The following is a 15,325-nucleotide window of genomic DNA, read 5'->3' as shown; positions in this document are numbered from 1 at the left end:
TACTCTGGAAAGGAAAAATAGCCCCCAAACGCTTTCCCCATCTGCTCTCAGACTTACCACAGAACCTTTTTGTGACCGATGTGTGGGTTATTTTCCACACAGCACTCCCCCCCGCCCCCGCCCAAGAAGACACCAAGTACATATCATACTCACTTCTGACATTATTTACCTGTAGATGGTGTCAGGTTCCAAAAGAGAAGCCCTTCAGATACCAATCACAAGTTCTAGGTTGTAACCCATATCTCCCAACCTACTACAAACGTCCCTTTCATTAATTTGCTAAGGCATATCACAGAGTCCAGAGAAACATTTACTGGTTTATTAAAGATGCTTCTACCATGGACACAGAAGCACATCCTAGTGAGGAGATGGATGTGAGCAGTGTGAGCAGGTGGGGATGGGAGAGCTTCAAGCTCTCTCAGGACATATCAGTCTCTCAGCGTCTCTCTTTGTTCGCCAGTTTGCAAGCTCATCAGATCTTAGTCAAGGGGTTTTGGAGCAGATAGATCTGGTGGCACAAGCTTGGAAGTATTGGCTACTAAGGAGCTGAGGCTGGAGGATTACTTAAGCCCGGGAATGGGGGAGTGTTGGAGACCAGCTTGGGAAGTATAGTAAGACCTTGTCTCAAATTTCGCCTTTTCCCCCATGTGCGTATGTGGGGCTCTAGTGGGTGCCTGACATCCCGGATGTCTAGAATCTTTCTCTGTCATTGCCATCTTTTATTTTGAGACAGAATCTCTCACTGAACTTGAAGGTAGTTTTTCAGCTAGAATGGCTAACTAGAGAGTGCTGGTATCTGGATTTGTGGACATGCTATTCCTGACTTTGTTTTTTATCTGTTTATTTTTAACTATGTCTGTTTTGGATGTTTTGCCTGCATGCATGTTTGTGCCTTCAGGTAAGAAGAGAGAATCCAATTCCTTGGAACTGGAATTACAGATGTTTGTGAGCTGCCATGTGGATGCTGGGAATTTAATACAGGTCTAATTGAAGAGCAACCAGTGTTCCTAACTACTGAGCCATCATCAATCCAGGCCTCTATATTTGTCTTTTTGCATTGGTGTTAGCATCTGAACTTTGGTCCTCATGCTTGCACAGTAAACACAATCTACTAACATTTTTAAGGTAGAGTCTCATTAGCCCAGGCTAGCTAAGGATAACTTTGAGGCCAAGTACTGGGATTACAGGTTTGTACAACCACACTTAACCGATCAAACCCAGGGCTTACCAACTGACTTATGTCTCCAGCTACTTTATGTATGTATTCATTCACTCATAGACTTTAATCATTAGCACCATTCCCTTAGGTTGGTGGGTGGGATTGAAAGTTATAATCTTTATTCATTTTGTCTCTCTTGGTGCCTGGCCACATTCTGAGGCAAATGGTAAAGTCCTATTCTAAATAAACTCGGGGCTAGAGAGATTGCTCAGTGATTAAGAGCACTGGCTGTTCTTCATTGGGTTCGATTATAAGCACATAAATGAACGCTAACAACTGTGTGTAACTCCTGTTCCCTCTTCTGGTTTCTAAGGGCACCAAGCATGCACATGGTACACAGACATACACGCAGGCAAAACACTCGTATACATCAAAGAATAAATCTTAGAAACAAAACAACAAGAACAATAATACTAACAAAATTAGCGTTTGCATTGTATTCCATTGTATAAAATAGGCTAACTTCTGCCACTTCAGTCTAAGTCTGGAAAGGTGGAGTGAGGTTTAAGTTTGTGGAAGACTGATATAGCTTGATTGATAGTGGCTTAGGCTTGTTCATTCCTTTTCCTTTGTGTATCCCTGTCCACTGTTTTCTGTACCCATTCACTTATGCTTCTCATTGAGTTGAAAGAAAAAATAAACACTATTGCTCTTTTTTGCTGCCAACTTAGGCATTTAGATACACGTTTATTATCATGGAGTTTGGATACAGGCTTTGGGTTGTAAATCTGAGAGACTCTTGTCTACTAATCAAGAACAAATACAAAATCATGGGGAATATAATTAGAAAAGAGATGATAGATAGCATTTGCTCAGACACCAACCATCCCTTCTGGGGTTATGGGAAGTGAATGAAGAAAGTGGAAAGACAATTGAATATTGAACAGTTAATTAGGAGATTCTCCAAAGTGGTCAGGGATATAGATTTGAGTGGTTTCTGTTGAAAATAGAGTAGACTTGACAGCTCACAGGAAATAAATCAATTGAGTGGTTAGAAATGAGTTAGGCAAGACACTCTTGAAGGTGGTAACAAGGGAAATTTGACGTCTGATGAGAGCACTGAGGAAGCAGCTGGAGAGAATAGTGCCAGAAATAACATGAGCTTCTGGGGGAGAATGGAGTGATGCTGAGGGAACTTAGAGTTGTTAGAGGGCTGGGCAGGGATCCCCTGGGCTGGAGGACCCAAAAGAGAGGGCAGCTGGATGCACAGATTCCCTGCCAATCATGGCGAGGGAGCGGGGGCCTTGGAGAACATTGTGCTGCATGTTGTCATTTAATAGAGAGCAGGAGTGAGTGTTATTGTCCTTAGGATTTGGTTCTTGTTAGCTTCTACAAAAATCCTGTAAACTTAGGAATTGTTTAAGGACAAGAGTGTGTTAATGGTTTTTGTTCTCACTTTCTAGAATCCAGTACTGGTTGTAATATTAACAACAAAAAGCTTAAGTCTTTCGTCTTGTTCTGTGCCTGGGCCTACCATGATGAACGAGGTAGACATGGTCCTTTGCAGCCACAGAACTCGCAGCCCAGAGGAAGGAAGACTAATGCTAAACCGTTAGTTACAGACTCATCCCATGTTGTCTTAAGTTCTGTGAATGAGGAGTGTGCAGAGCTTCAGACTTCTGTGAGTAGGGAAGGCATCTCTGAGAAAACCAAGTTTAAGCTGTTTTCTGGAGAATTACCAAGCTAGACAATTAGGGTGGGAATCCATGGGCAGCACGCCTCAAACTTCATTATTTATGCCAGTCACTTGGTGCTCCTGTTAAAATGCAGATCCTGATTCCTTGGGTCTGGTACAGCGCGAGGATCTGCAGTGTCGCTGGTCTGTAATCTGCAGGGCTTCCTGAGCATCACCACCTTGCTCATTTGTTCTCTAGCGTCTCTTGAAAGGTGATGGGGTTCAGCAGTCTTCTTTCCCTCCCTTTTTTCCATGGCCATGCTCGTCGAAGTCATACAGCCAAGGTGTTAAGTGCTTGTAGTCTGGCTGGTTTTGTAATAGAGCCAGCCTCTGCTGGTTCCTCCGCTTGAAAATGCTGCCTTAGACCGGGCGGTGGTGGCGCACGCCTTTAATCCCAGTACTCGGGAGGCAGAGGCAGGCGGATCTCTGTGTATTCGAGGCCAGCCTGGTCTACAGAGCTAGTTCCAGGACAGGCTCCAAAACCACAGAGAAACCCTGCCTCGAAAAACCAAAAAAAAAAAAAAAAGAAAATGCTATGCTGCCTTAGCCCTGTGCTTTAGACAGCACACACTGCAAATGACACCTAACGTGTAGGGACAGGAATAGGAAACCTTAGAAGAAAAGAAAGTTTAGTTATGTAGTAGTTGATAGTGAATTCCCCTCTGCGTCTCTCCAGTCTTTCGATTAGAGCTCAGATGTCTGCCCTAGTCCCTCAAGCGATGTTTACAGGGGACACTACTGTATCTGGCTCAGACCTTGTATTAGTTACTTTTTATTGCTGTGAGACATTATCATGGGCAGTGAAATTTATACAAAAGTTTATTTAGATTTACAGGTCCAGCGGGGATAAGAGTTCTTTGTGACCAGGAAGCAGCAGACACGGCAGCAGGAGCAGCAAGCTGGGAACTCACATCTTGACTGGCGAGCACAAGCCAGAAACAGGGAGCAGAACTAGGAGTGTCTTGATTTTAAACTCTCAAAGCCTGCCCCCAATACGCCCTTAATCCAGTAAGGACACACTTCCCAAACTAATCCAAACAGCGCCACCAACTGGGGACCATTATTCAAATGCCTGAGACTGTAGGACATTTATCATTCAGAGTACCACAGGCCTTGTTCTTGCTAATCTGTTTTCTTCCTGATAATACAGAAGGCCAACTTCCAGGGATTAAGGATTGTACCAAGATTGCAAGTTTTCACTTAAACCAAAATCTAAAGACTAATCTTGTTTTTTTTTTAATACAGAAATCTCTTCATTACTATACTTCTAAATTTTATATGTATTTCTTAAAACTCTTGTGATGTTTTGTGATATTAATAGTAAGGTCTGACTTTTAAAATATGCAGCCTCTTTCTATTACATCTTATGTATTTAAAAGAATACCCAGTAGATGACTGACTTGGGAAGACAGAGTATCTTCTTAAAACACAGGTGTTCCTTGGGGCCACAATATTGAGCAGTATAGTGAGGGAAGGTTTGAATTCTCTGTCATGAAGCAATGAGTGGATCACGATTAAAGAGGAGAGACATGGAACAACACTGTAGTTTGTACTCCATGTCTAGAAGATGTGTGTGGTCAGAGCGAGAGGAAGAACAGTGGGTGAGGAGGCGAGCCGGTCTATTACCTATGAAGTCTAGTCCTAACGGTGTGTGCTCTGCCACTGAGCTTCCAGAACGGCTTCTATTGCAATGTTTGTGTATTTAGCACTTTAACTTTTCAATTTTGTTTAAGTATATCTTTTATTTATTCTTTGATTTCATATATGTATACAATATATCTTAATCATATCCACCCCAAAGTCTCTCATTTCCTCTCCCTCCACCACATCCTCCTCCCATCTTTATTTCTTTTTTTTCCTTGTGACCCCTGGAGTCAGTTAGTGTTGCTGACTAGAATACTGGCTGATCTCGTTGACTGTTCTTGTGCAGGTCTTAGGCAGGTGACCTAGGTGCAGTTGGTCGTGAGAGCTCAGCCATGTATAGCAGTGACAGCATTTCACATTACCTGTCGCCTGTCCTCTGGTACTTACAGCTTTCCACTCCCCTCTTTATGATGTTCTTTAACCTTGTAGGGTGATATAGATGTCCATTTAGATCTGAGAACCCATTAGCAGCTTGTTCTCAGCACTTTGACTAGCTGTCATTCTTTATATTACTGTAGAAAAAAAGAAGGTAATTTGACCAAGGTTGAGAACCGTACCCACTCTCTATATAGAAATACAAGTATATACAAGGCAGTTTGACAACAGTACGTTTAGTAAAACAACAGAAATAGGTTTTTCCGTAGAACCTGTCATCTCTAGAGCCATGAAAATTTGACTGGCATAAATTCTCCCTATGGAGCAAACCTCAGATTTAATCAAATTTAATTAAAGGGGTTAGTTAGCCCCCAAACCTTCATGCCATTATTGAACCATTGGTTATGTCTTGCTGGCGTCAGCACTGGGTGAATACCGTCGATGACTTTCTCAGTAGCCTGCATAGCACCTGTTGGTATTGTGAAAGCTAGCCATAGGGGAGGAAGGTCTTAGGTGACTTCACCCTGATTTCTCTCCAATGCCCTACAACCAAAGTATATGTGTTTTCAGCAGTTGGGTTTTACCATCTGTTATGATGGCCAAGCAAGAGCAGTGGCAACGGCCTGTGTTGATTTGGAGATTCTGGTTCCCCACTTTTATTATTCTTGCTTGAGTCTCTTATTATTGTGATTGTTGTCAAATAACAATTTCCTGATTTTACCATTGATCCTTCATTTATTAATTTCACTCTAGAACTCTGTTCTGCAATTGTTTATTCATTTATTTGTTAAATTAATTAGTCCAATTAATTAGTCTATCACTATTTTGGTTTTATTTATTTTTAAAGATTATTTTTTCTTTTTTCTGGTTTATTTTTATTTCATGTGCATTGTGTTTGGCCAGCTTGTATGCCTGTGTGGGATATCGGACCCGCTGGAACTAGAGTTCCATACGGTTGTGAACTGCATGTGTTTGCTGAGAATTGAATCTTGAGTCCTCTGGAGTGAGTGCTCTTAACTGTTGAGCCACCTCTCCAGCCTCTATTATTTTGATTTTCAAGTTGTCCCAAATACCCTTAAGCAGGCCATGTTATCATTTTGATTAAATATGCCACCATTGTCTTTTTAAGTTTGACACAGCTACACATTCCTGGCTGAGACTGACCCTTTTCTGACCCAAACCTAGAGTCAGCAGTTTCTCAAGGAGTTTTGCTTTTTTTAGCAGAGAGGATTTTAGAAAGCAGGATCTGGACACCAGATTGTCATGCCCTCTTAGTAGATGGAAGTAGGGAAGACGTGTGACGTGGATGTCTGTGCTTTTATATTTATCTGTATGTGTTCAGAAGCAGTGGTTTAGTTTACATTAGTCTCTAATCCCGACTGTGGTTTTCCAGCCTTTCTGTATATGTAACTTCTTTTTTAACCGGTGAGAAACGTAGCTTTTGTTTTCCTGTCTCTTGTTTGCTGTTTCCTGTACACGACCAATTTCTTGCTCTTAATAGTTGGTTACTAAGCTTCCAGTGACCTGTCACCAGTGTCTGGCCAACCCATGAAGATGAGTGAGATTTGGGTTTTTAAATACCTGCACACATGTGTGTCCTTCACCCCCCCCCCCAAGCCCATATACTTGTTTTGTTTGCTTGCTTTCTTGGTTCTGAGGATTGAAACTATCTCGTCCATGCAAAGTTTGAGCTATGCCATCGGTGAGGTTCCCCCCCCACGCATTGGTAGCACTTGGTAGCATTGATGGTTTAGCAGTGGAAATGGTCTTTCCTAAAAATGGCAGGATTTTGGCAATCTGGATCTACATTTCTTTTGGTAGAAAGAAAGCTTTTCTTCTTTTGAAATTTTCCCAACATTCTTTTTAAATTTTTTGGAAGGTTTCAACTGTTTTTTTTCCTCCAAATTGTGCCTTTGCTGTTTGTGTTAAAGTGCTTAAAAAACTATCTCTTCTATGCTTTATTTACTGTTTATAAAAACAAACATCAAGCCTTCATTTTTACTCCTCAAATGAACATGTTTCCTCACCAGAGGACTTTTAATTCTTCCTGATAGTCTGTGTTGAATTTCTTTTTTCCTATCAGGATATTAAATATAAGAGTTATGAGCACCACTAGACTATATTCTCTGGCTCTTCAGAATTAAATCTCAGTGTAGGGAGGTCCTGTAGGCATATGCTGCCAACTTTATTCCCTCATTGTTCAGGAAAGTAATATTCTCTTCCTGATCCTTACTGTGTACTTTGGTTTGATGCTCTTGTCTTTCTTTGTACTTTATTATTATTGTTATTATTATTTAGATTATCACGCTTAAGGAAATTCCTTTTTCTTTATGCTCTGGGGGTAAGAGTTCTAATAACTGTAGTACTTTTTTTTTTAGTATTTATTTATTACGTATACAATATTCTGTCTGTGTGTATGCCTGCAGGTCAGAAGAGGGCATCAGACCTCATTACAGATGGTTGTGAGCCACCATATGGTTGCTGGGAGTTGAACTCAGGACCTTTGGAAGAGCAGGCAATGTTCTTAACCTCTGAGCCATCTCTCTAGCCCCTGTAGTACTTTTCTGTACCTTTAAGGCAGAGTGCCCGACCCTAATCATTTGGTAGAAGGTTCAAAGGCCCATTTGTCATGATATCCTTAGGATCTGGAGTTCATTTACTTTTTTGCTTATTTATTTTTGAGATTCTACTTTAATTACAACTTTTCCCCTTTCCCTTTTCTCCAAGTTCTCCCATATACCCTCCCTTGCTCTCCTTCAAGGTTATTGATTGCCTTTCTTTCATCAATTATTATTACATGCATATATGCACTTACATGCATATCTTTCCTAAATATGACCTGAGTCCATATAATGTTACATGCATGTTTATTTTCAGGACTGACCATTTGACACTGGACAACCAATTGGTCTGCTCTTTCCTAGAGAGGGTCACCCCTTCCGGACAGCTTCACTCAGCTTCCTATAGTTTATGTGTAGATTGAGGCCTCCTGAGCTTTTTTTCTCTGTGCACTTTGACTTTTCTTGGTGTTCTTGTTCAGCTCCCAATTGGCCAGTCATGTTGGTAAGGCCTTATTCGTAGAGCTTCTGGTGTTACTAGGAGATACAGTCTTCACAGGAAACTTCTTGATCTTCTGGCTTTTCAGTCTTTCTACCCCTCTTCCACAGTGTTCCCTGAGCCTTATGTGTGGGAGTGTTTTATAGATATAGCCATTGTGACTAGGCTTTATTTACGTTTGCTTCTTTCTTTGATCAGGTCGTGTGTCTATTGTCCTGAATTTTTTTTTGTTGTTGTTGTTGTTGATTGACAACTGGGATGAATTTCTTTGAAACGATAGGGGGTCCACTACATACCAGTCTTTTCTCCCTGTATTCTGTGTGTCTTGTGGTTGAATAGCATCTCTTAGTCTCTAGTGGCAGTCAAAAGAGCCCACTGGCAGGTGGAGAGCAAGGTCTGTAAACAGCCCTGCTGTGCCTTCCAGGAGAATGAGTTCCTATCTTTCTGGGGAAGCTTCACGTGTATAGGGGCTTGCCAGTACTTATTTTTGTAAGTCTCCAGTATTGGTTCATTGTTGTAAGGGGCCGCTTGTAGGTTCCCGACTGCTCAGCCCCGAAATAATCACACAGAAACTATATTATTTAAATCACTGCTTGGCCCATTAGCCCTAGCTTCTTATTTGCTAACTCTTACATCTTAATTTAACCCGTCTCCATTAATCTGCATTACCACAAGGTCGTGGCCTACCAGCAGTCTCAGCACATCTGTGAGCTCCATGGTGTCTACCTGACTCTGCCCTTCTTTCTCCCAGCATTCAGTTTAGTTTTTCCTGCCTACTTCTATTCCCTGCACAGGCCCAAGACAGTTTCTTTATTAACCAGTGGTATTCACAGCTTAAAGAGGGGAATCCCACATCAGTTAATGGTTCTCATATATGTAGTATTTAGGTTTTATTGGAAAGTATGCTGGGATGCTATTATATTACTATGTCATATTTTCCTCATCTATAAAACAGAAGATGATAGAAAAAATGATTCATGATTTCTTGGCATTTCCTGTGCTCTGTAAACGATTTCGGCTGCTGTGCATTATTATCATAGCCAGTCCATAATTAGTATCAAATATCATTATTGCATATTGGACAAGGTTAAAAAGAATAGATTTATTTTTGCTCTTGATTGTAGATCAAGGTCAGAGGGCTAGATCTGATACTGACCTTTAAATTTTTTATTTTAAGAATGATGGTGGTGGTGGTGTGTGTGTTTCACAAATGCTGTTGTGATTTGGAGCCTCCAGCTGATGGGGGCTGACTTTTTGAATACTTTGGTCTCTGACAGCAGCTCTGCGTGCTGCAGAGACAGCTCCCAAGCACTTGTTTCTGTGTGCTGATACCATGTGGTGTTAGGCTGAAGTCACCGTAGTTGTCTGCTTTCCGAGTCTTCAGCTGCAAAAGAAAAAGTCCGAATGCTCTTTTATGACTCCTTTGGTGATACTGAGATTAACAATCTGAAAACCTGTTTGTGTTACTGGCTGGGGAACGAGCATATATCCCAAGTCAGAGAAATAGCAGGGTCCGAGAAGCCCTAGGTTTCTGATTGTTTTTGAATGGTAGGGTCTTTAATTTAGTCTTGCTTTTTGATTTTGGGGTGGGGTTGGGAATCAGGAAGACTGAAGCAGGAAGATGAGTGTTCTGGGCTATCTCATGGTTCACACATGTTCTTTAGTGATTGCCTGCTTTGTCTGAATGCCTTTCTTTTTTCATTCTTTTTTAAAAAAATTATTTCATGTGCACTGGTGTTTTGCCTGCATGTATGTCTGTGTAAGAGTGTCAGATCCTCTGGAACTGGAGTTACAAAAAGCTGTGAGCAGCCATATGGGTGCTGGGAATTGAATCTGGGTTCTCTAGAAGAGCAGCCAGTGCTCTCACCTCCTGAGCCATCTCTCCAGCCCTCCTGAATGACCGTCTGATTCTCAAGAGATGATTCTTCCTTTGGCAGCAATAGCTTTGGTTGGCAAGATGTTGTTCCCTGACAGACTGAAAATTTCCGAACTTATTATCTCCAGTTGTTTCTGTGTTTATTCAGTTTCTTAGGATGTTTCTGGATATTAAACAGTTCTGAGCTATCTATGCTTCACAACTATTGTACCCTCTGTTCTTCCTCTTCCACTCCCCACCTGCCTTCTGTCTTGTGATACAGAGGTTTGGAACTTAGGGCCTAGCGGCTGAAACCAGCCTTGTTTTCATGGTCTTGCTAAGTGTTTATTGAAACAATGCTTTCCATTGTGATTAAGTTGTGTTTCTTTCTTTTTTGGTTGCTTGTGCTTTTGGTGTCGTATCTAAAAAGTGATCATCTAACAGAAGGTTATGCAGATTACATGTCTGTTTTGGTCTCAGACTTCTCTAAATTTGACTTGCTTTCATATCTATGATTCTTTTTGAATTTCTTTTGTTTATAGTGTGAGATAGAGATCAAGCTTCATCCTTCTGTGTATGGCTGCACCCTTTGTTGGAAGTTCTACTTTTCTGCATTGAATTATCTAGGCACCTTTGTTCAAAACGTATACTAGATTGTAAGTGTGTGGATGTGACGTGGACCTGTTTGTCTATCTATCTTCAGTTGCCTGCCGTTAATCCTTTATATTGGCCTTTTTGTTGTCAATGTTGCCCTTGTCGCATGCCTTTTATAAGAGATAAAAATGCCCTGGTAAGCCAGTCCTCTTTGCAGAGCCAGTAAGATACCCTTCTTGGGCCAAGATGATTTTGCTCTTGAATTGGGAAAAATACTAGCCAGTATGTATATGAGTTTTTTATATGATTGTGTTTGTATGACTAGTGAGAGTGTATTATCTAGTTTTCTGTCTTGTGATGACAGTAGTCTGGATGTTCAAGAGTTAAGTGTACCTAGTCATTTATCAGAACCTTGTGAAGATTAATGTCGTGTTCTGTTGCTGGGCAACATTTTAGTGGCTCTCCATATAGTATTTCACTGTACGTAAATCTCCCAGTGACCCTGTAAGTGGCTTTGAACAGTTTGAAATCCCATTTTTTCCCCTCTCTGTGGCTGTCTGACTCGTGCCTTGAAGCCAGACATCCTTTGAATCCCACCACATCCCTCTGCAACCTTTATAGGCAGAGCCGAGAAGGGTCATATTCATAACCTCATTCAGACTGACTCATTATGACAGCTGGTTTCACAATCCTCCTAGCAGGTAGTCCTGAGATCATTTTTCTAGAATATGTTATCTTATTATTCTAATTGAATAAAGTGGTAACCATATGACTTGTTTTTTATGCCCTATAAATTAGCAATTAAGGATAATTACTCTATTCATGAAAGTTTGTAACATGAATCAGTCAGTGGAGCTTTGGTAAATCAATTACCCTTGACAGTTTCCTCACAATCTTTATTCTTCTGAAATTAAAAATATGATAAATGCTATGTTTTCCTTGCGTATGTTTGTCTCCCCACTTGAGCGTCAGCTCTCCAGGAGCAGAAACTTTTGTCTTTTATTACCCTGAAATATGCAGCTTGCCTAGAACAATATCCCACACATTGTTGGTATTTAATAAGCATTGTTGAAAAGTCAATCAATCAATCAATTAATAAACTTTGAAAAACCTGGCATTTGTTTATTATGAAAACTGGTTTGATGCAGTATGAAATAGAAATCTGATTTATAGGATGTTGTTCTTTTTCATGTTTATGTAGATTAAGCATTTTTCCCTTGGTTTTATTGGGTATAAGAGTTTCAATAATGGAAGTCTTTTAGAATATTTTTATTGAGGAAGGAATTGAATAAGAACTGTTGGCAAGACAGTTTATCAATGCTTGGAAAATGAGTTGTAGATAACTGCAAGAAGGGTATAGTGTATTTTGAATGATTTCAGAGTCTATAAATAGAAGGAAAACTAGTCTTTCTTACCAGATGGGTTTCATTCTTTCACATTGCCCTGCAGACACAGTGTTTTCCTGCCTTTAATGCCAACAGTAAACAATGGGTAGACCATTTCAGAAGAAAGTTGTACGCATGTCAGTCCTTTCTGGCTGGAGCAATAGGAGATAGGAGTCCTTGTCATGACAAATCAGCCTTTAGGAATTGAATTAGTATACTTAATAATAAAGAATATACAGAGAATCTTACGTGAATTGAAAGGGCTAGGGAGGTGGCTTAGTCAGTAAAGTGCTTGCTATACAAGCATGAAGACCTGAATTTGATCCCCAGTACCCATATAAGAGAGCCAGACATGGTGCGCTGCTCCTCCAATTTCAGCTGGGGAGGTGGAGACAGGCAGATGGATTTCTGCAACTTATTGACTAGGGAATCAGACTGAATCATTGAAATCTAGGTTCTGTGAGAGACTCAGCCTCAAAAAATAAAGTGGAGAGTGATAGAGGAAGATGTGCTGTTGACCCTGACCTCTGTACAATGAGAACTCGAGAGATGGCTCAGTGGTTAAGAGTGCTTACTGCTCTTTCATAGGACCCAAGGTCAATTCCTGGTGACTTATCATTGCCTGTGATTTCAGCTCTCGGGCATCTGTTAATGCCTTTTGGCCTCAGTGGGTACTGATACACATACATGCACATATTCACGTACAGACACAAAAGACACGCATGAATAAAAAGTAAAGTCTACAAAGGAAGAAAGGTTAAAAATAAAGAGCATTTTCTTGTAACTGGATTGGGAAGACAAGTTTTTGTTTGTGTAGTCACATTGGAGTGATTTAGGCCAAGGTCTGTGTGCTTAGGGCACTGGAGACATCAACTGGAGAGCTAGTTTAAAAGATATCAGCATCTGCATATTGCCTGATAGAATTCTCATGAATAGGTAGTAGAGTGGTTAGCTCAATTGTGATAGAGTAATACAGTGAAATGCCATAGTCATGAAAATGAGTTGTATCAGCATAGATTTTACTAAAAAGAATTAGTAAAATAAATAAGTCATTGTATAGAAGACTCAACTAGTAGAGCGCAGAAATAGACAAAATGAAGTTTTGTTGCTTAAAGATACTTAAGATGAATGAAAAACAAGTGTGCAAAAGAGCAAGGGAACAACTGTCTCGTGGTCAGAGTGGTGGTGGGCATCAGAAGACTGAGTAGAAAGGACATGGAGGGTGTCCTTAGGGTTTCTATTGCCGTGAAGAGACATTGTGACCACAGCAACATTTCTAAGGAAAACAGTGGGTCTGACTTATAGGTTCATTATTGTCATGGTGGGAAGCATGGCTGTGCACAGGCAGACATGGTGCTGGGGATGGAGCTGAAAGGTCTACATCCAGATTGGCAGGCAGTAGGAAAAGAGAGTGACACTGGGCCTGTCTTGAGCTTCTGAAACCTCAAAGCCCACCTCCAGTGACATATTTCTTCCAGCAAAATCACACCTCCAACAAGGCCACACCTGCCATTCCCTATGGGCCTACGGGTCCCATTTTCATTCAAATGACCATATTCCACTCCCTGACCTCCATAGACTTTTAGTTGTATCATAATGCAAAATGCAATTAGTCCCCCTTCAAAAGTCTCAGTAGTCTATTACAGTGTCAGCAAAGTCTCTCAAAGTCATGCATTATCTTAACTGTAGTCTGTCTAAAATCAAAATGATAAACCAGATCACATATTTCCAACATATAATGGCATAGGATATACATTACCATTCCAAATGGAAGGAAAAAGAGCGTAATGAGGAAATACTTGACCAAAGCAAGACTAAAAGCCAGCAGGGCGAACTCCAAACTCTGCATCTCCATGATGTCAAAACACTGCAGATCTCCAACTCTATTAAACTTTGTTGACTGCAGCACACTTCTTTCTTGGACTGGTTCCATTCCCTGTTAGCAGCTCTCTTTAGCCGGTATCCTGTGACCCTGGCATCTCTAGCATCTTGGGTTTTCCAAGGCAATGGAGGCTTAACGTTCATAGCTTCAGACAGTGGCCTCTTTGGGCCTCCATCCAGGGATGCCCCTGACATAAGCCAGGCCTCAGTGGCTTAGTCGAGGTGGGGGAATATCCCTTTCTTATATCCGTGACTCTAAAGTTAGAACCATATGGCTACAGTTGCCAAATTTTGTTATTTGCTGGGACTAGACCATGGCCCCTTTGTTCAAGTACATTTTGACCAGCTTTCTGTTTTTGATGGTTTACTGCCTAAATTGGGCTATTCTGGAACTCATTCTGTGGACCAGGTTGGCCTCTAACTCAGAGATCTACCTGCCTCTGCCTTCTTTGGGATTAAAGACTTGTACCACTGCACCTGGCTCTGAGTTTTTCTTTAGTTCCTTTTCACAAGTTGGAAACTTAGCTGGGTGGGATCTTGCCTTGAGGTCACCACTCCCTTTATTCATTTTAATGTCAGGCTTTTCTTTGATCTGTTTGTCTCCTTGAATGTCGGATTTAGCTCTTTACTCTCCCTGGTGCCTCCTTTCTCCTCAAACTGTACATTTTATATTTTTTCTTGCTCAGTTTTCTCCTTTTCATTACATATCTGTATAAGCATGGCCACTAAAAACCAAACAACTTAGTCAAAACTAGGCTGTCTGGAAATCTCCACCAAAGCTGTTAATACATAACTTGAATTTAGCCTCAGGTAGATTTTTTTTCTTGGATAAGCAGAAAGCAGCTACATTCTTTGCAAAAATATCACAAAATTGGTCTCTATGCCACATCTAATATTCTTCTCTGAAACCTCTTGAGCCAGGCACCCACAGTCCAAATCACCTTCTGCACCACTATCTTTCATGCTCATTAAGCCCTGCTTAAAGCATTCAACTGCTTTTCTAGTCCAGAATCCCAAGGTGTTCCGTAGTTCTCCAAACAAAGTCTGGTCCGGCCTATCACTGTGGTACCTCAGTCCCTGGTACAGACTTTTGTCTTAGGGTTTCTATTGCTGTGAAGAGACACCATGACAACTCCTTTTTTGTTGTCGCTTGTTTGTTTTTGAGATAGGGTTTCTTGGTGAAACAACCCTGGCTGTCCTGAATTCACACTGTATTTGAGGCTGGCCTCTGCCTCCCCATTGCTGGGATTAAAGGCATGTGCCAGCACTGTCCAGTGACCGTGACAACTCTTAGAAAGGAAAACATTTAATTGTGTCTGTCTTACAGGTTCACAGGTTTAATCCATTGTCATGGTGGGAAGCATGACTGGATACAGATAGACATGGTGCTGGACAAGGAGCTGAAAGTTCTACATCCAGTTTGGCAGGCAACAGAGAGTGACACTGGGTCTGGCTTGAACTTCTGAAACTTGAATGCCCACTTCACAGTGACATGCTTCCTTTAACTGGCCACACCTCTAATAGTGGGCCTATGGGAGATTTTCATTCAAACCACCAACACATCTGGCAGTGTTCTGGCTCGTGCATAGTGGTTCCTTTTCTACTTTTTTTATTCTCTGACTCATATATTTATGATACTT

General features: G+C 41.1%; 1 protein-coding gene across 1 annotated transcript in view; it reads left to right on the top strand.

Moving 5' to 3' along the window:
- The window catches only part of Snd1 (staphylococcal nuclease and tudor domain containing 1), a 408,394-nt gene that overhangs the window by 16,216 nt on the left and 376,853 nt on the right, over positions 1-15,325 (top strand). The window lies entirely within an intron of this gene.

The sequence above is a fragment of the Chionomys nivalis genome, chromosome 1, assembly GCF_950005125.1.
Source record: "Chionomys nivalis chromosome 1, mChiNiv1.1, whole genome shotgun sequence".
In the NCBI taxonomy this organism is placed as follows: domain Eukaryota; kingdom Metazoa; phylum Chordata; class Mammalia; order Rodentia; family Cricetidae; genus Chionomys; species Chionomys nivalis.
The sequence above is the reverse complement of the archived record's forward strand: the minus strand, read 5'-3'. Positions and strand labels throughout refer to the sequence as shown.